Genomic DNA, 25,820 nt, shown 5'->3' with positions numbered 1-25,820 from the left:
AAATTAATGGAGTAAAGTCTTGTTACCGATAATCAATTCATCGTCTGAATTTGTAAAACTAGGTTAAATATCTGTCCAAACAAGAAGAGGCTTTGATCGAATGCATAAAGAAAAAAATTAAATAAATATAATTTAAATAAATATAAAATAATACGTGAGATACACTACAAAACCTCTTCACCAAATTTCTAATCTATTTGTTAGAAGGTTTTGTAAAAGTTTTTTTGCATTTCTTACGTACGTGGTTGTTATTGACGTAGTATTTTTATACAGCAATGTTTTTCATATTTCGTATAAATTTCATATTAATATTAATAAATTTCATAATTCATACATATTTATATTGTTTGGATATAACCTAAATGAGATGTTTTTACCATATTTTGGATCGTTTAAAGCTATCATAATTTTCAAAATAAATAGTTTGAATAATAGTTCATAATAAATAGCACAAAAGGGAAAAAATGACTTGAGAAATTTGCACAAAATCAGCTCAGAAAGTGCTGGGAATACAGCAGCGAGCCGTAATACTTAAACTAAATTAAAAATTAAAAAGTTTCAGCAGTGAATATCAAGATGATCTTATAGTTTACGCTTTATGTAAATAAAATATATTATGGATAAAATTACGTGCAGAACCTGTAAAATAAAAGCTTTGTTTTTAAAGAATTTAATTGAATTAAACATTGACAAAACGGCGCTAGCCGTCATACTTAAAATAAATAATTGAATTAAAAAGAGATAGCACAAGAGAATGTTTAACTATAAACAGAGTAAGGATCGATGCTGGTGATACTGTCGAGCTTAGTTAATATTAAATAACAATAATCAGTGAGAAATTTATTACATCCACTTAGATCATTACACCTTACTTGAATAAATCAAAATAGGCTTTCAATATAATCCTCTGAGTCGAGGTTGATAAGAACTATTATAGCATAAACCTGCCATTTTATCCCATTCCCCCTTAAACCTACCCAGGCAGCTGATGGATTGCTGGTGAAATTAATTATTGTTTTCTTCCCTCACAATCGATCGTTTGGTTGGAGGTTGGTAGAAAATTCCAACCCCTAGCAGCAAAACCCGTTCATTAAGACAGTGTCTTGTGTCTCGATCGTTTTGCACCGAAACTACTCCCGGTGGCGTTAACTAGGAACGCGCACCCCCTTAAGCAACTGCATATAATCGGCTGTTCGACCTCCACGGCATATTTTATATACCCATATTATCGTGCAGCGCTCACGATCGAACGAATCCACCTGTGACCGATGGAGTCACTGGTGATAAATGCCTTTTAATCGTCTTGGGAACCACACGGGCGCGAACCACCGGGAAACCAGATGGCGCGCGGCATCGCAACAAATCTTTCTCTCGGGGTCATAAATTTTACACCGATCGCTCACAACCCGCTATCCCGCTCGTCTCCGTGGTGGTGGCGCAGGTTGACGATTGAGTCGATCAGTTTGAGGTCAAAACATGCGAGTCCTCCTCCCCTTCTCGCTTTTGAACTGCATGGGATGGGAAGTGTGGAGACACAAAAATAATTCCGTACAAGAGACGCGAGTCACCGGGGAGGGGGCAACGAATACACCCAAAGTGGCCGGAGGACACCCGTCCTTTCCATCGAACGATCCTCACCGTCACAGCTCATGCGAGAGAGAGCCCCCGGGGGCGTTCAACAAGCACTGGCCTAACTTCCATGTAAATCCGTCCCGATGGCCGCACGACTGGCGACGTGTTGTCTGGTGCGACTGGCTTTCTGAGCTCGCTTCCCTTTTCACTCGCACCATCGTAACGGTACGCCATATGCCCCGGGGTGCATGTGTGCTCGCTCTAGCCTTGACTCTACCAGCCACTGACGGCAACGACGCGCAGCAACCCTAAGGCGATCGTTTCCCTTTTTCCATATTATCTTGGCTTTTATTTTCGATTTGGTTGTTGCTTTGCCTTCTGCCTTTTGCTTTATGCTTTCAGCGTGTATATTGCCACGAAGTGACCAAAGAACTTGAAAACGAGACACACGCACACATCGCAAGACGTTGGGATCGTTTAGCATTAACCCAAACGAAAACGAGGCTCATGATCACATCTCCACAGTGCGATGTCTCTTCTTCTTTGGGCCGCTTTTCGAGCAGCTTGGTTTTGGGATGCTTTAATGCTGCGCCGATGAGCTGCTAAATGAGTAATTTAACCCTACAAAGGAAGGGAACAGGGCGCAGAAGCTGCCCGGGAAATTGAAGTGTCCAAAACTAACTCGAACGCAATCCATCGTCGATCGGCTCTCTACCACACGCGGTTGACCATCGATTTATCTCCCTGCATGCTCTGTTTGACCATCTCATTCGCGTCCCGTAGTCTCATCCAACTCACGCGCTCTCTTGCGCCCCGGACGCTCTTCAATTCAATTCTGCCCCGAAAAGGAAACGACGGCTCCATCCCGTCTGCCGAGGGTCGCGGGATGGCGTCTTGCGCTGCGTACAGTAACGGTCGTAGGGTTCTGCGTTTTCATGCCGTTTATTGACAGGAAGGGTGGTTAGCGTGTGGCGTCGTGGGGCACTCGATCCGAACCCCACTCGGCAAGCCTAACAACACGTCAGAAATCGAGAGAAGGGCACGTTCTGAGCATGGATGTGGCGGTTTGTACGAAAGGCGTTGCAAATACTTTGTTTAAACACACACACACACTTGAGGCTATCATAAATATTAGCAAAGAAGAGTGCTTAATGGTGTTTAGACTAGAAAATATTGCTAATTTGGTGTGGCGAGAGTAATAAATTAGCAAACTTTTGTACATGATTTTTGAACATTTCTTTGGTAAGGTGGCAAAACATGTTTTATGATTTACATTTTAATATTTAAGTCAATCATAATGCGGTATTATGGATGCCTTGGCACGGGAAAAGCTGTTGACAAGCTGTTTTTATTGCTTGATAAATTAATCAACCACTCTCAGCTCCCGGAACAGCTCTGAGCCACACCAGAATATTTTTTCTCGAAAGCTCAAAATTTCTGTATTGAGAATGTTATTACAGGGTTTCTCAGGTCTCGTGGCTCTTACCCTGTATGCAAAATAATGTATCCACTTAACCATTTTTCGCAATTATTATATTTACTTGGTTCAAATTGATGTTAACACACAGTTGATTTTTTTTATTTAATTTTTAATGTTTCCACAAGCGGTATTGACCACTGAAATGAAAAAGAGATTATTGACAGATTTTATATGGGAGCTGTCAAACACTTTATATTGAGCAGTGGTTTAGGAGGCTCTTTAGAATCAGTATCAGAATCAGGGATTAGAATCAGTTGCGACCAATGGAAAACGCAGTGATTTCGAATGAAATTCTCTTGAGAATGCAAAAGACGGTGAATCACATGCGGCTGTAGCTGGGAAGCATTAAATTAGCAGAACAGCGGATGGGTCAATTCTTCTGAAACAGAACACTTTGGAATCAGTGGTGGATCACCATAGACAGGAAGCCTAGAGACCTAGAGACAGGAAGCGCAAAATAGGACAAAAAGATTCATGCGCGAAGTCAAGTAGAGAACCCGAAGGTAACTGTCCGTGAAATCCAGGATGTCCTTTAGATATTAATTTCCAGTCGTACTGTTCGTCGCTGTCTCGTTTAACAGGGGTTTAATGGCAAATTTGCTCGAAAGCACCAATTTTTCCAGCAGAGAAAACATAAGCATGAGCATGATGATATGCACTAAAAAATGGTTCTCTGTTCGAGCTTTCAAAAATCGATTTGATCCAAGTCCGGACTTCATCTTTATTGAGAATTTGTGAGGTGATCGATACCATCAGGGTTGACAAAACAATTGTTACCAATAAAAATAATTATTTTGAAGCCTTTATGCGCGCTTGGGAATAGCTAGATCCATCGCACCTAAGAGCGCATGCCAAAGCATCTGCAGTAGTTCCTTAAGGCCAAAGGAGGACACTTTTAAGCTATTAACTTTGCTTTTAATTATGCATGAATACATCTTTTTGGCACCAAAAAATAGGGCATTGACAGCACTTTTATGGTTACTGTTTTCTTGTACAGTTTGATTTATGATTTTTCTTTGAGTTATACTGTTTTCGATCAATATTTCGTTAGTAGAACTGTAAAAGAATATAAAAAATTAAATAGCAAAAATAACTTTCATAAAAATTCAAAAATGGTAAGGTGGGCACTTTTTTTGCCGATCAGTGTATCTTATTCACGAATGAGCTAACTTATTTATTCTTATGATCCAGCGTTGCAAATAAAAACCTTTAAATTTTCATAAATTGGAAGTTCTTGGATTATCGTGAATGCCCCAGCGGTATATCCGCATAAAAACTTTTCGAAAGCAACGAAACGTAGTTATAGATATTATATAACACTGCATGTGGCTTTCGATTATAATGAACTTTTATCTAATGCAAATACCACGATAGTCCGTTGCTTAAGTTGGAGAAGTTATTTTTTATAAGTATGACGGAATGTTGCAGTATTGTCAAGTTGAAGAAGTTAAAACAAAAACTAACGCTGACTCGTAATATTGTACTAGCAAAGGACTCCTGAAAATTAGGGAATCGACAGGTTCCATTTTTTTTACCGAGTATGTCCGGAATAAGGCAAAGAATAAGGAGGAAATGCCTTATCATTATGTTTATATAAATTGTCCATCACAAGCGGTGTTAACATTACGGCATAGTACCGTCATAATTAATTATAAATCAAATAAATACATACATAAATAAATAAGATTAATTTTGACAAACTAGGTGACCAAGTTAGATCTCTCAACTTCAAATATGCCAGGCCTCAGTTCAGCAAACGAAATATCAGCAAATATGAACCACTTTACTTGCCTTAATTATCATTTAGTTGCTCGTTAATAAAACTTTTGTAATTTATCTTTTCCTACTTCCCCAACCCTATTGACAAAATCGCCTTAATAACCACTACTAAGGTTCTTTTCAATACGAATTTGCCTTAATAGTGCTTTAGTTGCCGGATTTAGATCGTTTTTGTCAATACTGGAACGCATTTCGTTTCACTACCTCCGCCAGTAAAACATTTTCCAACTAATTGCTTATTTGTGTACTGCGTAAGTAAGTGTTTCATTTTCCGCTCGCCTTCTCGCCAACATTCAATTGATTATTTCCTCTATGCTACTCACTGTTAATGTGTGTGTTGTTTTTTCTGTTTCTCAACCATCTCAAAATTCCCGTACCAAAACCCGTGGTGCGGCGACTGTACCGCAGAGAATGTGTGTACATGTTTGTTTGCGAACGGACTGGCTCCCTTCGATGTATCGCCTCCCCACCCAACGTCGTTCCCCAAAGCACCACTAAAAAAAAAAAACTACCCCAAACGAGCTCGACCCGAAGCCTGGATGCTTGCTGCTGGCTCCTCTTCCTGTTAATGTTGTCGATCCCGGCGTCGATCACCCTTACCCGCCCTTGATTCGCCAGACCACCGGTTCGATCTTGCTGCTCGACGATCGATTCTGGACGTTACGGCTAGAGCTACGTGGCCCCGGGGCCCATCTTTCATCCCTTTTTCGGTGAATTCTGGAGTTGTTCTGGGTTTGGTTGCGCCCACCGAAGGGAAAGCGCACGCGGAGGTGCACAAACCTTTCAGACCCTTCTCCCGGCACCTCTCCGCACCTGACCTTTCCCCGTGATCGAGTGTTGCCTTTCATTCGTTCGCTCTTCTTCCCACTGGTAGCTTAGTTCTGCTGCTTTGCTTTTGCGCCTCTCGCCCATACTGACCGTGGCAGGCCCATCCCTGTGTGCTGTTATGCTTTCTCGCTCGCTGCAGCCCCTTGCACCTTACACCCGCTGTGATCCCGGCCGCTTCCCGTCCTGTCCCCTAGCCTACTTTGCCCTTCCCCGGCCTTCATCTTTTTGAAAGTTTCACCCAAAAGGGATTCTCACCCTGTGGCCGCACACACGGGGCAGCGGAGAGAGGCGAAGAGGGAAGGCGAGGGTTCACCGAAAGCGAGATAAAGAAGAAAACGAGCAGCATCCCATCCCGTAGCCGACAAAACATGATCATCTTCGCTTCTTCCTAGCAGCAGCCACAGTCTTTTCCGTTTCTGGCAGACAGACTGGCAGCGGTTTTTGGATTTTTGCTAGCGCACGAAGGGATGCGGTAACACGAACCGGTGCGAAGGGGGATCTTAAAAATGGACTTTACCCTTCCCTGCAGCCCGTATCGCCCTCCATCGAAAGGCCGACCCAGGGCAGGCAGACAAGCAGCCAGGCAAGACCTGCAAAGCCGAATCGGGAGAATCGGAAAACCTTGCTGTGGCTGGTGCCATGCTGTCTGGAGTGTCTGATATTTATTTTTGAATGCGGGAGTGGAGTGAGCGGGACAGGTGGTGGCTGTGGCTAGGGACGGAGAAGAAACACGTCGTAGAATCCGTTGGTGCGCTGTTAATAAGGACAGCCGAGTGCATCGTTTCCTGGTTGAATAGATTGTCGAAAACTCGCCCAACCGAAAAGGTGCAACGAGAATGAATGTTCGAAGCACCCGTGGCCTGTTGAGTGAGCGACAGAACCGAGGTGCCGGAGTGCAGAATGAGTTTTGCAACGCGTAATGACTTCCTAATAAGTCGCATGATTTATTATGATGCGTGACAAATGTGTGGTTTTAGAGGTTGTGGTTTATTTTTGGCAAGCGCTGAACAAAATCGTGCCCTAAAATGGACTCACCGATCGTTTCGTTGCGGTTGGGAGATTTAGAAAATTGTATACCAAGTAAACTGGGGGTAGATAATAATTTTTAGTGCTTTTTAAAGTAAAAAAAATTTAAAATCATCTTTTTCTATTTACTTGTTATTAACTATCAGGGATCGACGCCGTTTTGTCCAAAAAGATTGTCTTGATTTGTAAAAATGAGGTAACGGGATGGGTATTCAATAAATCATTAGAGTATTTTTGTTAAACTGAGAAGATCATCTTGAGAAATAGATCATATGAATGAATAAATCAAGGCATAAAAGTCTAATAATTATGTTTCAGTACTGATGTGAATACCTCTTCATGGCTTAACGATGTTCTGGGTCATGCCGATCCTTCTAGACTTGCTAATACCACGTAGTTGGATAGTCGGTCCTCCTTAGAGGGAATTTGTTATAGGGTTTCAACCCCGGTCTAGCCTTGTGAAGACCGGCGCCCCGATTTGAACATATTCAATATAAAAAGACAATAAAATAAGACCATTTGTGACAGTAACACATGAAACATTTCAAATGATTACGGTACCTTGCATATTTTAATTTAAAATCATAAAGGATATTCTTGGTGGCACATTTATGGCAAATTTACAGGGTTTTTCAGTGTAGTTGAAATTTAAATTAGATGATTTCAAATTCGTAAAACGCAACCTAACGGAAGCCCGACCGAAATCGAGTTTGGAAAGCCAAATAAAAATCGAAAGTTAGTTACTCAAAATCGTAACATTGTTTCTCAAATCCTGATCTATGGAACTAGAGGGTCAAAATATTTGTATGTATTTACATGCCTTGTAAAAAAATAGTTTTTGTAACATTCATAACATTAGTGTAGAAATGTAATATTTATATTTCAGTATGACGGCTCCCTGCCGTATAGATAGTTGAAATGCTTTGATAATTAGATGAAAATTATTCCAAAAACTAATTCCGTGTCATTTGGGTTTGTTTAACTGCCAGTTTTGAGAAATAGTGTTACGATTCTGAGTTGCTAACTTACGATTTTGAATTTGCTTTCCAAAATTGACCGAAATCAATTTTCCTTTAGTTTGCGTTTTTACGAATATGAAAAACTCTCATAATTAACCGAGTATGCCCGGGATAAGGCAAAGAATAAGGAGGAAATGCCTTATCAGTATGATTATAAAATTTATTCAACACAAGCGGTATTGACATTACGGCACTGGACCGTCATTATTAATTATAAATAAAAATAAGAACTCTCATAATTTATATGAACTGGGGTAACAAACCCTGTTTGGTGGGTTTATTTTTTTTACACAATAAGTGTGTTAATTCTAGTCGTTGATTTCCCAACGAAAACAAAATCGCCAGAAAAAGTCGGTTAACTCCAAAACAATTCATTTGAAATGAGCGCAGCTTAAACTAATTAAGTAAAAGAAATTAAACAAGAAATAAATGAATAAAAGATACATAAAAAATAAAGAAAGAAAGAAACAAATAGTTAAAAAACGCTACGATACGGCATTGTTCGATCACAATGAATAAAATTCAATTAAACAAATAAAAAGCAAAAACAAACTGTAAACCCACACAAACTGATCTAATAATCGATCCAAAAAATAAAGAAATAATTTGTTGGAAAAAAAAAACTTACAAAACTATTGGATTTAGTCAATATTTATCACTGGACATGATTCAGTATTAATAACTTAAGCAAAGAACAAATACAAAATTTATAATACAAACAGGAAACTGTTTAAAAAAGAAAATGAAAGTCTAGTGCATAGTGATTTTTGAACAAGAAAGAGGCATATGGCTTAGGAGAAAACAGAAAAGTTAACAATAAATGGTGCATATTTGAAATAATTTAAAACATTGATTTTAACCACTAGATTGAAATGGTTAAAAATAAATGGTAGAAATAAAATTAATCAATCGACCAGATTTTCTCTATAATACAGAAAAATACAAACTTCTCTAAATAAATAAAATAGCTAGCAATGAAACAAAAGGCTTATTGCATAATGCAAACAATAAAATATATCTACAAACTAAAACATTTAAAAGCATTTCAAATAAAACAAATAATGGAACAAAAGCAATTAAAATGATCAGTAAAAAGTGAAGATCACATGCATGATAACATTCCGTTATGAATTCTAAAAGGCAATACGGAAAAGAAAAATACAGTAAAGGCATACGAAATGTTTGCTGTCACAGTTCGGTGGCTTGAAAAAGTCAAAATGCGCAACACACTGATGCTGGAGAAGAGAAGAAGATCACGCCAACAAAATCAATTCAACCAACAGCGCAGAAAAAGGAGTATCAAAATTCTGGATGAAAAAAAAAGGAGAAACACAACTAAGAAGCAAATGGAGAAAAATACGCAAACGGCGGATGTGGGAGGGAACCGAAAATCTTCGCCTCATTTGAGGGTTCCAAATTTCCAGGGAAGCTAACATAACAACAACAAAAAAAAGGGAACGACCATAATACAACAACATGAAACGCATATACGAAGGCAACGCGCGCCACGCTAACCTTAACTTTATCTTTTCTTCTCGAAACACGAAACACGTGGGGACGGCGGGAGTTGGGAGGGTTCGGTTAAGTTGACAGCATACAAAAGGAAGAAAAACGCCAGCCAGGAGAAGGGATGGAGGGAAATACAAAAGTCGAAATACAAGTAAAACTTTTTTGGAATGGATTTCTTCTGGTTTCCCTTCGCGTCCGTTCGTTTCTTCCTTTGGCCGTCGCCTTTTTTGAAAGTTCTTTTGTGTGTCGCAAAACGGACGCGACCGGGACGTCAGTGCAGTGAGCGTGAGGAGCTGGATGGACGGGTAATGCTCGCCAGCATAATGCTGCTGCTACCCAACGGCGAAACGGGAGTGCGCCATAGCTTCCTACGCCCGTGATCCCGTGGCAGCACCAACCGGTGGGTAGAGAAGGACTCGAAAATCACCGCATAATAATCTGATTAAGAAGAAGCATAAGTAGCGCCCACAGCATAGCGGAGGGTGTGGTGGTCGACACACCCCGGGGTGTGGAGGTGGTGTGAGGCTTTGTTGCTGGCGTTGCTGCCATGGCCGTCGTTGGCCCAAACCCTAGCGGGCTTCCTACGCTGCTGAGACGCTTCTTCGATGGATAGAGGTTAAAGTGATCGGGGCTTTTGGTGCTTAGCTTTCGTTCTCTCGAGCTGCTCTATCGCATTGTTTGTGCAGTAGCCATTGTCGCCGTGAATGGCTCCTTGGCACGCCGGAGTGCCTCTGCGTAATGTATGAAGGTGTTTGCAACAAGCGTGGAAAACTACAGTAGAACTGCCAGGCTTTGTACACAGACACACACACGGCAAAGTAATGCAGCATGGTTCATTTGTTGCTTATGTGCGCTGAGCTGAAGGTAGCAAGTTTCGTGCATGAATGCACTTGGCCAAGCGTGATCCTGCGTCTTCCCTTTTATTTGGTTCCAGCTATTGGTCCCAAGAATTGGCCGGATTGGATTATTGTAGTGTGTGTGTGTGCAACGATCTGAAAGACGATCCTCGGTTAAATCTGTGAACTTTGCTGTAATCCTTGTAGCAAAATGGGAAAACATATTTACGGGGCAAAGCATCAAGAATTGGACAGGATAAAGCATGACCAATGTTATGATTTGGGAACATGAAATGACAAGATCTATGGGAGATCTATCATCAGATCACAACGATCCGCTTGTCCAACTGAAGCGCTATTGTTTCATGCATTAGTTCTTTGCGGTTAATTTACACTTCTCTTTACATCGTTTCAAATTTGAGGTTTTATCGTTCATCGAAGTTAGTACGAAGTATGTCTTCTTGAATGATCGTTTAAAAAATTTTGTGATCTACACGCTTTACTAATTTGATATCATGAAATATAGAATACTTTTAATGCAAACTACAGTATCGTAAGAGTTCGTTATACAACTTGAGTTCTTTTTCCAAAGTTTCGTCAAAGGATTGGATTCTACAAATTTTGCGAATTTTTTGCAGCAAAAGTTTTGAGCAATTTAGATAGAGTTAAAATCGTGGAAGTTTAAGAAATTATTAATTCTTGATGAGGTCGCTCTCAATACACACGCCAAGACTCAATACGCCAGCTTCACACCAAGACCAAAAAGAATAGTCTTGATGACAATAATGAATCATATTGGTATCTTTAAAACTGTTGCTTGGTTTGGGCAAATTGCCCACATTACTAGTTCCGTTTCCCAAAGACCCTATGGAAAATAAATGCCAACTTAACACTAAAACGACTGCCGATTCACATTGGCCTAATAGCGAACGCGTCATCAATCATTACGAGCACAAATATCGGATCCAACTCATGTGATGTAATTACAGTGACACGTAGCAAAATTAATGGGTTTCTATCGCCATATTTTCTTAATCTTACAGTTCACAATGGCTAATTATTTTCGATCGATGGATAATCGATCATAAATAATTGTTTGGAAATGAGACATCAAGAAAAGATATTTATATTTTTATACTAACAACCATGTCTTGAAAATCTTGCAATATTTTCGAATAAAAATAAATAAACAAAGTTGTAAAATTGATTTGAATTCAAGAGAATTGTATTTAAGAGTAGAACTAAATGCCAGATTTATCTGGTTGGTGGTTAAAATATTCAAATATTCGATCAGAACACACACTTGGTCCCGCTGGCCATTGGCTTACTATAGACTTGTCTATACTACGTAGTTGAATCCAAGTTCGGATGGGCTTTGAACCAAGGCAGTCTACTAAATGCTTCACATGCTGTGCGAAGATCAGTGCTGCTATCTCTATACTTCCTGGCAACCCTTGCTAGCTACTACAAGTATTATTTTCACAATACGTTTACTTGATTCTTTATGGGGAACTTATTGCTTGGCATGCGCTTTGCAATATTTAGCAATAAAACTTACGATAATCTAGACAATTGTAAGTTAAAAAATTAAGCATGAACATTTGAATGTGACCTTCGTGTAATGGACATCAAAAGAACGATCAAACATGTGGAAAGCTCTTAGCTAAAAAGTGATCTGTATGTTTTTGGTGGATCACTTCTTAGTGGAGAATTACGTAGTCGTAGCTCATGGTTAGGAGCATAAAATTTAACCTCAATAATGGCCCAAGTTCTTCGATTTCACCTTTTAGTTTAGCCATGAAAACTGGATGTGCTTCCTATGTAACGACTGCAGATTCAGTAAAAGCCTGTTCTGGTCTATCATTTATTGGAGGATGCTCCAAATTCCACCGTAAGGTTCTAATTGCTGTTCTGGTGAATTCTTTTTTTGTATACGCTCAACATGAACGGATCAGTTCTGTGTATTTGGTGTGACCGTGTTGCAGCATGGAATTCTAAAGTAGACCGGACTATTTCGGCTGATAGTAGCTTTAAATCGATAGGGTCGTTAAAATCATTATTACGCGATAAAACCAAGTTGCAGAGTTTTCAATGCAAAAAAAAACTAAAGAACAGTGACCGTCATTAAAATAAGACCACCAGCTAACGTATATCAGATAAAAATGAGATTAAGAAGAAAATTTTCAACGAATTTAATAGGATTTTTCTGTAAAATTTTGTTAAACATTTTGGGAATAAATCATGAAATCAATCAAATGCACATAAGACCTTGAAATAGGACCATTAATCAATTTAAAAAAAACAAACAAAAAATTTTTTAATCCTTTGGGCATCCATTTTATACGTTTTATAACTCTTGGATGTGTTCGGTGTGCAAAGTTTTTGTTTTTTTTTTATTCGAAAAATTGTCAAACAGATTTCAGGATTTTTTTAATATTACACACACAATCATTGTTGAACTTTTGAACACAAAAAAAAAGATGCTATATATAGATCAGTTTTCATATAATTTATTCATTACAAGTTGTGTTGACAATACGGTGTTTTGCCATCACAATTAATTATGACTAAAGATATAAATATAGTTCAATTGCTGATGATCATTGTTCTTAAATTTGGTTAAGCTATACAAAGTAGAATTATCGAATCCAACTTTTTGAAAAGCGAATATTAAACTGGTCTTATATTATTAGCGGTCACTGTATAATCTATTTAGATGGAAATACCATCTCTTTAAACATTTTAATAAAATCATCAAAAAAGCCCCAAAACGCTTTTAGATTTTTGCTCCAAAGAGCTAAAATTCATGGAGCCGCCACCGACACAGCACTTTGTGGTAGCAGTAAACACTGGGCGAGCTCGAATCAGTTTTTTTTAAAGAAAACTTTTGTGATGAAATTTGTCAAAGGTTTTTATCTTTTATACAGCGATTTGGTTACTTTTCAGCAAAATCAAAATGGCTTTAACACTGTCGCTACCCATCCAGTTATTTTGGTTGGTTTCATACCTTTCAAATAGATTTATTTTTCATAGTTAAACAATTCTGTAGATGCTGATGTTGTTGCTGAAATTAAAAATCTAATCTAATATTTATATTAATTTACGTCATGGCCAATTCTACATTAACCAGTCGTTTTTACTAGTGGTTGTGGAACGATGAACAGAGTGTTTCAATGCAAAATACTCACAAAAAGGTGATTATTTATAACCGACAGACAAATTCCTTCCAATATAACCATAATATAATATATAATATACATACAAGAAATAAAGCAATTAAGTTAACCCTATTATTAGTAATAAGGCTGCAGTAAAATGATGCTTCGATCATTTTGTTGGAAACCATTTGAATCTTTGAGGTTTCAACACAACAGTATGAACTTTTCACTTGCTGTGTTCGATAATTTTTCAATGCTGGTATAAGAAAAAAAACCAATCAAATGTACATTAAGTGCCAAGTAAACAACCTCAAATAAATAATGAAAATGTTGGTCAGATCATCAACCTTATAAATATGATTATAGAATTTGTTCAACACAAGCGGTGTGAACAATACGGCACTGGACCGTCATAATTAATTATAAATAAATAAATAAATAAATTTGTCAGATCATACAAGTTATCTAAATGGCAACCACCAGTCATTTTGACTGGTCGCGGTAGAGTTACACGCAAAACGAAATCCCGGTAGTTCTAGTGCTAAACGGCTAAGATGCTGATGAGTCTTTCACCAAAATTTGGTATAAATATACATAGTAGCAGTATCGAAAGCAGTAGTTTGAGTTTATGTTCGAACATAAAGGGTGTCTTATTCTATTGAACTGTATTCACTGTATAGTACACATTCTATAAAAGAAAATTATGTGACGCCTAAGATCAATTTATAAGAAGTAAATAAATACTCCAAAAAAGACTCTTCTGATTTAAAAAAGGTTGCTTAATTATATTTACAATAATGTCGGTTTTAATCTCATGAAGAAAATCTAGCTATTATAACCGCTAAAAAAACGTTAGACTGATTTTATTCATAGACAATGGCGGCTGCTGAGGGTAATGCCCTGCAGCTTCACCGGTGTTCTTTCGTTTGAAGCAGTTATGTTATCATAGCAGTGAATGTTATCCCAATGGCTAGACATATTTTATGAGTCCATTGCATTCGACGGATGACTGCTGAACAGTGGGTGACCGGATTGTTGTCGTTCGCATAAGACATTTGATGTTTTATGTTGTGCCTGTTCCAGCTTGAGACGTATCCCGCACACTGCACTGGATCAATATACACTTTGATGTGCAAAAACAAATGCCGGAATACGCATCAAAGCAAGTGAAGCGTTCGACAATATTTGGCTTCCCGTGTCGTAATGTTTGAAGGGTTGAGAATCCAAAGCAGTTATTAATAAAGAAGGCGTACAAGGTGCGTATCGCGTAGGTTCAAACGAATATCCCGGGGCTGGATATTTAATGTTTTCGCAATTGTTTCGGGATCAACGGTCGCATAAAAAGACGGAACGAAGATCTTATGCTCGGAAGATCGATCGTTCAACGTGATGCTGACGATGGTGCGGTGAAGGTTGTGATGAAGGTGCAGTGAGGAGAAAACATTCTACTGCACAGGAAATCGTAAAAGTGCATTTGCCCGAGTTCCCGATTTGGCGAATGAAAAACAAAGAGCACAAAAAAAGGGCGGCTAATGCGATATTGCGTAGCGTCGTCGTCGTCGTCGTCGTGGTGCCAGCCCGTCTAGCATCGATGCTCCGCATCGGTTGTTGCTTTCCGGGGTATAAGAGATACGAGAGGGTGGGGGGGGGGGTGTTAACTGGGGGAGGGACAGGGGAAGAACATCGACACACGCACGCACGCACGCACACAAAAACACGCGTACATCCATATCCGCCCCGCGAAGCATCGGCAGCCGTAGCAGCGATCGTTTTAAAACGGGCGCGCTTTTGGTCGCGTATGCTGCTCCACACCGACAAGTTGATGCTGACGGAGGAAGCGTGAAGAAGCGTGGGGGTGGGAGGTGGGAGCTCTCCCAACTCCCACCTCCACACACATTCGTGTAGCGCTCGCCAATCCATGTTGCGGCGTTCCAACGGGCCAGACTTTTTGACGCTGCGTGTTATTTTCACTGCCGCTTTCTGTGCCTTTTTCTGCCCTCGAGCACACACACACACGCGTGCTATCTCGTACGCACGCGGGCTTCGAATCGTGATTACGCTGTCCCTTTTTCACTCCATGTTGTGCCCATGACCAGCCGCGAGTCGGGGTTTCTTTATTTGCCGTTTATCATCTGAATTTTATCTCGATACTTCTTATCTCAAATTCATCACGTCTTGTGTTCTCCCGCAGTCCCGCAGAGCGTTACCGTCTGCCCCCGGAACCCAGGGGTTTCTCTTCCCGGCACGCAAGAATTGGAGAGGTGTCCAGAGAACCGGTTAAACCACCCCAAGCTGTTCTCCCAACTACTACGGGAGGCGAGTGAAGGTGGGACACACTGGGTCCGCTACTGTACATTTCGGACGATTTCGATCCGGTATCCGGGGGATTTATTTAATGGTTTATTTATTTTAAAACATCGCCCAAAGTTGTCACTATTTTTGGGGCCATTTTCTTTGCGTTTAAGAATCGCGAAAAGAAATTGCGTCTTTAATTTATGTATATTAATTTTATTTTTAGGATAAATAAAAACAAATATTAAATTACTTAAACTTAAAATTGTGCTCCACTTCGATGCCCCCTTTCTTCAGGTTCCTCCAAAAGAACGGAGCACGCATTGTACGCCCTTACGCGCGCTTCAATTGAGGCAAGTGTTTACGGGAAAAATTACACGCATCAGATATTATTAGAACATCTCGAACGTACCAAGTGCTTCTTCACGCGCCAATCATGCGCAATCTCAACACAACTACCCAGCGTCCGATGTGGAGCGGACCACCAAGAAGACGCGTCCGTCCCACGTTCACCAAAGAGCTGGATACAAAACGACCATTTGGGTGCGGTGCCGAAACGGGCGCGATCGTACCGGCACACGTGTGGTCAGGAAATTGAACTGCCGCCGCCTACCGGGACACAAACCGAATTTGCGTCTTCCATCATACCGCGTTTGATGTGACCACACGGCCAGTGCAATGTGCGGTGACATGTGGGTTTATTTTCAAACTAAAAATATGTAGCTTTCGTATGCGTCACATGATGCTGTCGCGGTGCGTGGTCACCCGGAAGTTTTGGAGGGGGAGTTTTTTTCAAGAATCTTAATTCTACTACTGGATGAATCTTTATTCTGCAGCAAATCAATCGATCATCACTTTTGATTCACTTTAAAAGAGAGGTCTTTAAGGTTCGCTGTGAACTTCAAAAGAGTGTCATGTTTATGTTTTTTGTTTGTAGAAAGGGATTTTCACCCTAGTGATGGATGGTAACAGGGAATTAGCTGTGCATGTGCTTGATGAAATTGTTTTATTGTCTGTTAATTTACTACTTCAAAGACTAATGCGTTGAACACCACGCATCTGTTACTTTGGACGGATATCGTAGCCCGAATGATCGATTGTTGTCCTTAGCATAAGACATTTGATGCTTCTGTGCTGTGCTGCCAACATTTTAAGTAAACATAATGTGCGAAAACAAAACTAAACAAACACTGGAAAACGGATCAACCGAAACGGAACATAATGATCGCATTAAAGACGGAAACAGATCCTATGCTAGCGATTGCGATAGCAATGGATTTAGTAGTAATAGAAATTAATGCTTTTTTATTTATTCACAGCATAAAATATGAAGAATGGTAACGAAATTTTTGGTTACTTTTGAATACACAGGGTGGCAACGTAGAAGTGACACACTTATACGAGTGCCCCTTTACTATGTTTTCTGTCACTGTATGTCAAACACATGGATATATTTTGACAGATAAGCTTGTTTACTATTTATGTGCAAAACTTACACTTAGTGACCAGTTCTGGTTTTCAGTAATCTACAATGGATTCAAATCGCGAGCAAATAAATTTTTTGCATTTGCACAGTTTGTCAAATATTCAGATGAGTCAGAAACTGTCTCATCTCAATTTGAGCCGATTATTCGTCTACCGGACCACCAAGCGCTACGAGGAGACAGTAGTGTCCCGGCTTCAGGGGTGATAAAAGCGATAAAGGAACGTATCTGGCGGAATCCAGCTCGCTCGGGAAGAAATATGCAGAAAATGCACGGCTTAAAAATATTGCAGACAGGGTAACCAGATCTCACTTGCTGCTGAAGACGCACGCAGGTCACAACATCATCTTTTCGGGCGAAAAACTCTTCATTCTGGAGGTATCCTTGAATAAGCATAATGATCGTTTTTATGGAGCATCTATTCGGAACAAACCAGTCGATAAAAGAGCAGTCGAGCGGTATCAAAATGCGTTAGCAGTGATGGTATGGGAAGGAACCATTGGCTATAAAGCTTTTTTTCGAAACGACAACTTTTGCTTCCAACAGGATTCAGCTCCAGCCCATTAGGCTTCGATCGTTCAGGAGTGGTGCAAGGAGCATTTGCCATGTTTCATCAGCGCATCGGAATGGCCTGCTTTCTCTCCAGATTTAAATCTTTTGAACTTCAGCATATGGAGATGCATGTTTGGGAACTTGGGCGACGTCAAATGTTTGAATTTGGACGGATTAAAGAGACAATTGTTTCAAATATGAGACGAAATGCCGGATGAATTTGTGCGTGCGACCTGCAACAATTTTCAAAAGCCTCTACAGGCCATTATCAAGTGCTTCGAGTGGTTTCGATTTTATTACATAAACAAAGTGTATCACTTCTACGATGCCACCCTGTACTTATTCATACTACAAACAATGTTGGTAGTAGAGAAATGTCAATGAGCGTCAAATATTTTCAACCGACAGAACATCCTTCCTCTTCTCCCTCTTGGAGCTTAACGACTCTTTAGGTCACAATAGCCATCTAATGGCATGCTAGAATTGCTGATGCCTAGTATTTGGTTATTTGAGTCCTCACTACGGGGGAGCATCTTTGAACTTTCTTGACCCGTCGTCAGTATTCCATATTACTCTTGATAGTTTCTTAAGGCGACTTTCAAAGCTCTTTTCCAATAGGTGTGTCTCGAAGCTATGTAGATTCTTTTTTTTTCACTTCCTAGTAGTTAGCCCTACAACTTCGAATGTTTGGGCCTGCCATTTATGACTACAATTACATAATTTACCCCTAATCTTGCGAACAGAGGAACGTTACTGAGAACTCATTTCGGCATTACATTTTCGGCTCATTTTTCTCATACACAGTGACCACCACTTTTATGTTCGCTTTTCAAAAAGCTGATTCCGCTACTAGGCATAACTTTACCGAATTTTGGTAGAATCATCATAAGGCCGGACCAAGCTACAACATAAGCTGAATCTTTGAAAGTTGCTGAAAATTTTGAAACAAAATGGATCCCGAATAGCTTGAGCCGTCTTGCCAAATTACTTAATTACTAATAACTTACCGCTTAGGGGGACCCCGAAGATACGAATAACGTTAACACATTGAAACACAACAGAATCCAATATATAATTGAGCATAATACAACTAAAAGAACGAGAAAGGGAGATGCGGGAACATTTGTCAATACTTAGGGAGATATTTTATCGGAACACTAGCGAAAGAAGCTATCAAGGGAGGATTGTAAAGACATCATCAAACATTAAGTGGGCCGATGGAGGAAGAACATCATTTACAAACAAAAGAAAAAGAAAAGGACTCAACACACTACTTTGATGAACCTCAGACGAACAATTAGGTTCAAATGAGACACATGATTAAAACTTTACTATGCAAAAACGATTAACTAAAAGTGGCTGTAGCCATGCCAATAAACTGGGGGAAACCTCAGACGTTTAAGTTTTACTAAAAGCAACGTATGAGGGATTCTTATCTTTAGCCCTCCATCCATACATGTTTGAACAGCGGAAACAAATTCTACAAGATTTGTGAAGATGGCGTGACCATGCATGAAGCCATGCTGATTTGGACTCATCCAATTTCTAGCTTGATCCATCACTAGACCGTTTGATAAACTTTACTAAAGCCCGACTGACATCTGATGCCTCGTTAATTATGAATGCCAGCTCAATAATCCTTTTTTAACCAATACCTTATCCATGCCATTTTTCAAGCGTTAGGAAAAGGCATTATTTAGGCATTTCTTATACAAAATATAGAGTTAATACATCATTACAGTCCATAGTAGGCTGCCTTTGGTAGAAATTTTCTTTACCAATGCATCTGGAGCTGAACTGAGATGCACCTACGTCGAAATGTTCTTCGTGGGATATTTTTTGATGAAGGCGGCAACTTCCGGAAGATACATTCATCTTTTTCGTCGTTCTAAATCGCTTCTTTTTTTTGCAGAGGGAGCTAGATTTGGTATTCACGCATAGCATCATCGTGTGGGGTACAAAGTATCGGTCAATCATAGAAGTACAGCGTAACATCGTTACAATCATGAAGCTCTAAGCATCAAATAAGACTATCTCCCTGCACCATCAGACGCTTCTCCTAGGCAAGTGATCACCTATGGCTATCCTCGCATAAAAATATCCACCTTTTGCAGGATCTTTTTCAGTTTTCTGAAGGTGTAGAACAGTAATTCCTATTGACCTGTTGTGTTCCCCCGTGTTAAATTAGGGAACAATGTTACTGACTGTTGATCGGTCTGCATTTTTGTCAGATGTTGAAGTCCGATGCATCATCCGGTCTTATTATTCCTATCAAATAGAAGGTTTTCTCCGGTCTCAATTCGTTGAACGGGACAAGCGCCCGGCACAACAACACCTACCGTAACTGACTTCCTTGAGTAACTTATCGCGTTTTTGCACAGTTAGTCTAACGTACGAGGAGTCAACCAGAATACGATACTTGGTCCTGCCGCTTGAAGCTCCTGTTGTAAAATTATACTGATAATACCTAAGTCACTCTCACTCCTTCGAATGACTTACTGGCTGGCCCATCAAAAGACCGGCTACATGATCTTCTGCACACATCACAACCCGCAAGTAGGTCAACTACAGGCGGGGGGACACACGATCATTTCCACGGAATCGCTCAAGTACCTCGGCGTCGAGCTCTGCCGCAAGCAGCACTACGGCCGGCATTTGGAGAAGGTCTGCACCAAGGCGACGCGTATCGCAAATGCCTTGACCGCTCTGATGCCGAACAAGCGTGGATCCAAAAACAGCAAAAGGAGAGCTCTGGTTAACGTTGGGTAAGCATTGTTCGTTACGCGGCACCATCGTGGGGACGGACACTTCTACAGCGAGACATCCATCGCACCACCGTTCAGAGGACACGCCGCACAGGAGTACTTCGAGTAGCCAGCGCCTTCCAGACGGTTTCCTACGATGCAGCTTGCGTGATCGCAAGTACTACCTCGCTAGTCCTCCTCCTAGAGGAGGATATTCGCTGCCATGACGACAAGGTAGCGAGGGGATATACTGGACCAGACATACGAAAGCGACGCAGAGAGGAGACCATGGAACGCTGGCAACAACAGTGGACAGCCAGAGCAGAGCAGCAGGGATTTTCGGGAATGAAGACGTGGAGGCTTATCCCGGACATTATGTCCTGGGTAAATCGTAAGAACGGAGAAATTGAATTTTATCTATCTCAACTCTTTACAGGGGTTTCTCCGGAGCTACTTTGTCGAGAAAGGCATCCTCGACGGCTCGCCAAACTGTCCGGTGTGTGAACACGACGTGGAAGATGTCGACCACGTAATGTTCCACTGTCCACGGTTTGCTCGGATCCAACAAGAGATGCAGCAGCAGAGCCCCACCCGCCTGACCTGCTGCCGCCGTAACCGCCCACAAAGGACTACAACGACAACTGAAGCAGCAGCAGCAGCGACGAGTTACCAGAGCAGCAGCAGGAGCTTAGACCCAACCGGGAGTAACGGCTACGGACGGACGGATCTGAGGAGCAGCACGAGGCAGCAGCCGCAGCAGCTGAGACAACAAGGACGAATGACGCAGCAACCGCGCGTCAACTGGATGAGTGCATCGCACAAACGATCCTGCATGGAGTACTGCGCACATCAGCGCATCGGCAGGTTTCGGATCAGGTCGAGGAGTGGTTTAGTTGGGTCGCATCGGCTGCCGGGTCCGTTTCACGGGCCCAGCGTCACGATGAATCCCACATACCCCAACTGGAGGGTTGGTCTGTATCCGCAGACCACCTTCCGAGATGGGGACCTTTTGAAGGTTCCTTCCCCGTTAACAAAAAAAAAAAAAAAAAATGGCTTACTGGACTTGCTGATACCATGTAGTTAGATAGACAGTCCTTACTCAAAGAGTGTAAGGTCCGGAAAGTATTTAAACATCTAAGTCATTTGACTTACTGCAAGCTAGCTGCCGCTAAGATAAATGACATTCCTTTGGATTTGAACATATCATTTTGGATTTTTTCACCAACCATCTAAACTTTATAAAAATATAAATGCAAAAGAAAGGCACGAAATACTTAATTTTTCCTATCAAAATTTTTCATAAAGATAAAGAAAGAATAAACAGCAAAAAAAAACATACATTAATCTAAAGGTCAATGGTGTGTAATAATTTCCTGTGTGCCATTTTGCAGCACGCTCAGCCACCGTAACGACGAGGAAACGTAAATTAGCCAGTGTGTGATATGAATTTTGTGCTGCTCCTGCACCGTTTCACGTTCCGGTGGGCAAGTTGTAATTTACGATTTCGATAACCTCGCGGTACATTTCAATGAAGTTTAATATTTTTACGATCCATAAAGATCCCGGGTGGCCGTACGAAATGGTTTTGTGCGACCGATAATGTTTACCGCTTGCACACAAACCGGAGGAAGAGATTAAGAGACCGTCTCTAGATGCCGTATTTTAAAAACTGTCCAACCAAGTGCTTCCCGCTCATCACACTGGGACAATTTATGTTTTGCCCGAGCGACATTAATTGCGATCGTATCCCCCCCCCCCTCCCTCTCCAGTGTAGTAGCTCCAAGCACCACTCCAAAGTGTCATGAAAGTGGGTGTTTCGGTAAACGTCACAACTGATGGCTTATGTGTGCGCAGCCAGCCTGGCATCTTCCGGGCGACTCCAGGCGGAATGTCATTCATGTCACTCGACGCACGTCCGACGGCCCCCAAAGGGAACCCAACACAGGAGGAAACCATCCTAACAAGGTCTAGCATCCCGCTGAATTCCGGTCCATTTTCCACTCCCGAAGGAGTTTGTCCGGCAACTCTTCTCCCCCCCCTGGGAAGGACTCCGAAAACGGTACCGACAGCGCACTACTAATACATTCGGGCACTGGCAGTCGGTATACATGCACATAAAATAATGCGCTTTGCCGAGGGAGTCCGATTAAGGGCAAACCGATTCATCCAACGAAACCTCCCCGCTGGAGTCAGCAACATTCCAGAGGTTTCATGTTGTTGGTAGTTTTTGTTTGTTTTGTTTTTTTGCCCAACACGTTTCGAAACACCAGCGAACGGGAAAGGAATACGACGACTTAAGATCATTTACCTTGGTGCGGAGGACCGGGTGGACAACATAGCGTCGTCGTTAATAATGCGCACACGCCGCATGCCTGCGGGCCATGTTTGGGTTTGGGAAGTTTGTGTTGAAGCGCACTGCCAACCGGGTCTATTATGCTAATTGAAGCGCGGTCCAGTGTCGCCGCTGGATAAGTCACCGGTGCCGCTTGGTTGGATGGCGTTCACCCGCGCGGTTGCCTATAATCTAATCATCAGCTTTGGCAGCTCGTAAAATAAGGCGTAGAGTGTGACCGTTGGGTGGGTAATAAAACGCAATAATTGTTCCAATTGGTTAAGGCTTTGTCTTTACGCCAGAGTTGATTTTGAGAGGTGTTACTGGTGGTGTTTTGAGTTGAATTTATGAATAAATGGTTGATTGATCGTCAGATGGGCAATTATTCAGATGTAACTTGAACTAAAGGGTATGTTCAAGGACTAATCAAGAAGTATTTATTTATTTTTCATTATTCTTCTACCTGTCTTATTGACCTACTAGGTCACGCCAGCCATCGACTGGCTTACTAAACTTGCTGATTCCACGCGTAGTTGGATAGTCAGTCCTTACTTCGAGAGGACGGTCCGGATGGGATTTAAGCTCCGATCTTACCCTTCATTTTACATTATTATGGCTTACGGGATGCCTGTTGTTATTATGTGAAAAATATATTAAATATAAATTAAATATATTATTATCTTCACACTGAACATTGAAAGTCATGTGTAGAACAAAAAACAGAAAGGAAACTGTATGTACAAGTTTTGTTTTGTGCAACTTCGGATGTTTATTTCGTGTGAGAATTTGAATATTAACTGCCATTTGCTGCTCGTTTTAGTAAGAGGTTTTATTGCAAGTGAACTTTACGGCATACTTAGTGCACGCAGACCGAACACTCCTCCTTCGGTTAATCTGAGTACTCGATCGATAGCTGATCGCGCTCTGTTTGTAGTTCAAGCTCAGATACAGTTTGAACACTATGCTGCAAAATATTTGAACAGAATTATTTGGAAAAGAAACAGCTATAAAAATTACTCAAAAATAAAGGTGATTTTTTAATGCACACTAGTCATGAGCATGAAATTATGTGAGTTATTTTACAAACAAAAGTAGAACAAATAACTATAAAATATATCGAAAAAATCTAAAACTTATACCTGAAACAGCTACGACGTATTGGAAATCCAGCTATAGCCCTATGATGATGCCCTAGAGATGAGAATGGGATGAGATCGTTTCAAGGAATAGATTCACTCTTACTCCTTCTCTGTTTGGCTTCAACTCTTTGAACAATCTTTTGGAAGTCGTATTCGATTCGTAAAACTTTGAATCGCAGAGAGTTTATACCATTCTTGCGGGAGTCGTTCTAATCACTCTGAGTGGGTTGGTAGTCGCCAGAGAGATTCGAATCGCAGATAATTTTTTTGTGATTCAAATCACTCTGGCAAATTTCAATTTCTACAGAGTGATTTTAACAATTCTTAAGAGAATTCCCGGTGGACATGCAAACGGACATGACACAGCAGTACCAAAAACGTGGTTGGACTTCTTAAGGTCAGCTAACAATTAATGAAAGCTAAATCCTTATCTTTCTCATTTGCGGTTCCATCCTTCGGGATGTTGTCCAGCATCAGGGAAGGGAGTTAGAAGGAATCGATGCTCTCTGGGACTTTTATGTATTGTAGCGTATCTTGGAACTCTCGTCCTGTTGGTCGGTGTCACAGGTTCTACCAAGCTCGGTATCAACAACGTGAAACCAACGTAATTATTATTATTATTATTATTATTATTATTATTATTATTATTATTATTATTATTGTTACCGATGCCCGGTAATAATTCTTTGCGATTCGAAACTCTCTGGGGGCTATCAGCTACTTCAGTGAGCGTTTAATTGTAGCATCTCAAAAAAAATAAAAAATAATTAAAAAACAGTGTAAAAAATGCTTTGCTATTTGAATCACAGAAAAACTATCTCTTCTCCAAGAATCTATTCAATTAGTTCATTAGAATGATTTAAATCACTCATTCACTATTACTCAGTGCGCACAACACTACCCCTTGTATGGCGAAAAAGCCCGCAATAAGGCACAACCCAAGGAGGAAATACCTTGGAAATTTGTAGCTAGTCAGCTAGTCAGCTAGTCACACATACGCCAATGAGTCTTCATATTGGATTTAAATTTTTACAAATCAATCACGTGCTCAAAACAGAAATAACCAACCTCAAAATATAATCCAAAACTAAAGTCATGGAAATTTATCAAAAAAGTATAATAAATGTCTTTAGAAAATGAAAGCGTAAACATCCAACTACAACAAAAACTCATACCTGATTTAGAAATATTATTTCAAACACAGAAAAAATTGGTTGATTCTTGAAAATGTAAATAATGACTCACAGGAAGCCATGATTGAAAATAAAATAAAATACACTAATCAAACATTAATAAAGCAAGCATCTTACGCCATTGAAAGGAGGTCAACAAACTCATGACACGTTTACGGCGCACATTTCAAAAACGAAGCGTGCCATTCCGCCACCTAGGACGATCGGAAAACTCCAGAAGCTGCGAAAATTATCACCCTCCTGCAAAACATAAATGCAAATTGCTCATGCCGAATGCTTACGGGTGGTCCTAATGTGCTGTAAAGTAGGATGTTACTTGGTGGATTGGAAAGGTTTAACTAATGATAAAATAGGTTAAGATGAAAATGAATTCTACTAGACTAATCAATGTCACTACTGTCATCATGGTATTATGAAACAATACTTAATTACTTTTTAAACCGTGTGTCATATTTCAACACACAACCCACTTTCTTTCGAACGTCATAACGCCTTTTAAAAGCGTAAGAAGCTGTTTCAAAGGCAGCAAAAAAAGCGCAACACCAAGATCAAATAAAAGCATACACAAAACGCATAAAAACGCCCGCCCCGTCAAAGAGACACGATGGAATAAAGGTAACTAGCCGCAATGCATATATTTTACCTTCTTATTATGACAACATTAATGGTGCTTCACTTGCACACACGCACACCAAGCGCTTGCGGGCCAAGGGTTCGTCTGCATTCGAGTCGCAGGAAGCGTGGCGCGAAAAAGAGAAACGATAATCGTATAATTAGACATAAATGTCAAGCAAGCAAAAGGCGGCGGCAGCGGCGACCACGGCGGCTCCAAATGGCGACCGAGAGCAGGGCGAGATCGCAGCAACGGTGAGTGATG

At 40.7% G+C, this 25,820-nt stretch overlaps 2 protein-coding genes across 2 annotated transcripts in view; both read right to left on the bottom strand.

Annotated features, from left to right (window-relative positions):
- Window positions 1-25,820, bottom strand: part of LOC126556500 (uncharacterized) — a 518,397-nt gene that overhangs the window by 198,546 nt on the left and 294,031 nt on the right. The window lies entirely within an intron of this gene.
- LOC126556088 (solute carrier family 2, facilitated glucose transporter member 5-like) overlaps window positions 1-25,820 on the bottom strand; it is a 160,171-nt gene that overhangs the window by 40,404 nt on the left and 93,947 nt on the right. The window lies entirely within an intron of this gene.

This window comes from Anopheles maculipalpis, chromosome 2RL, assembly GCF_943734695.1.
Source record: "Anopheles maculipalpis chromosome 2RL, idAnoMacuDA_375_x, whole genome shotgun sequence".
NCBI lineage: Eukaryota > Metazoa > Arthropoda > Insecta > Diptera > Culicidae > Anopheles > Anopheles maculipalpis.
The sequence above is the reverse complement of the archived record's forward strand: the minus strand, read 5'-3'. Positions and strand labels throughout refer to the sequence as shown.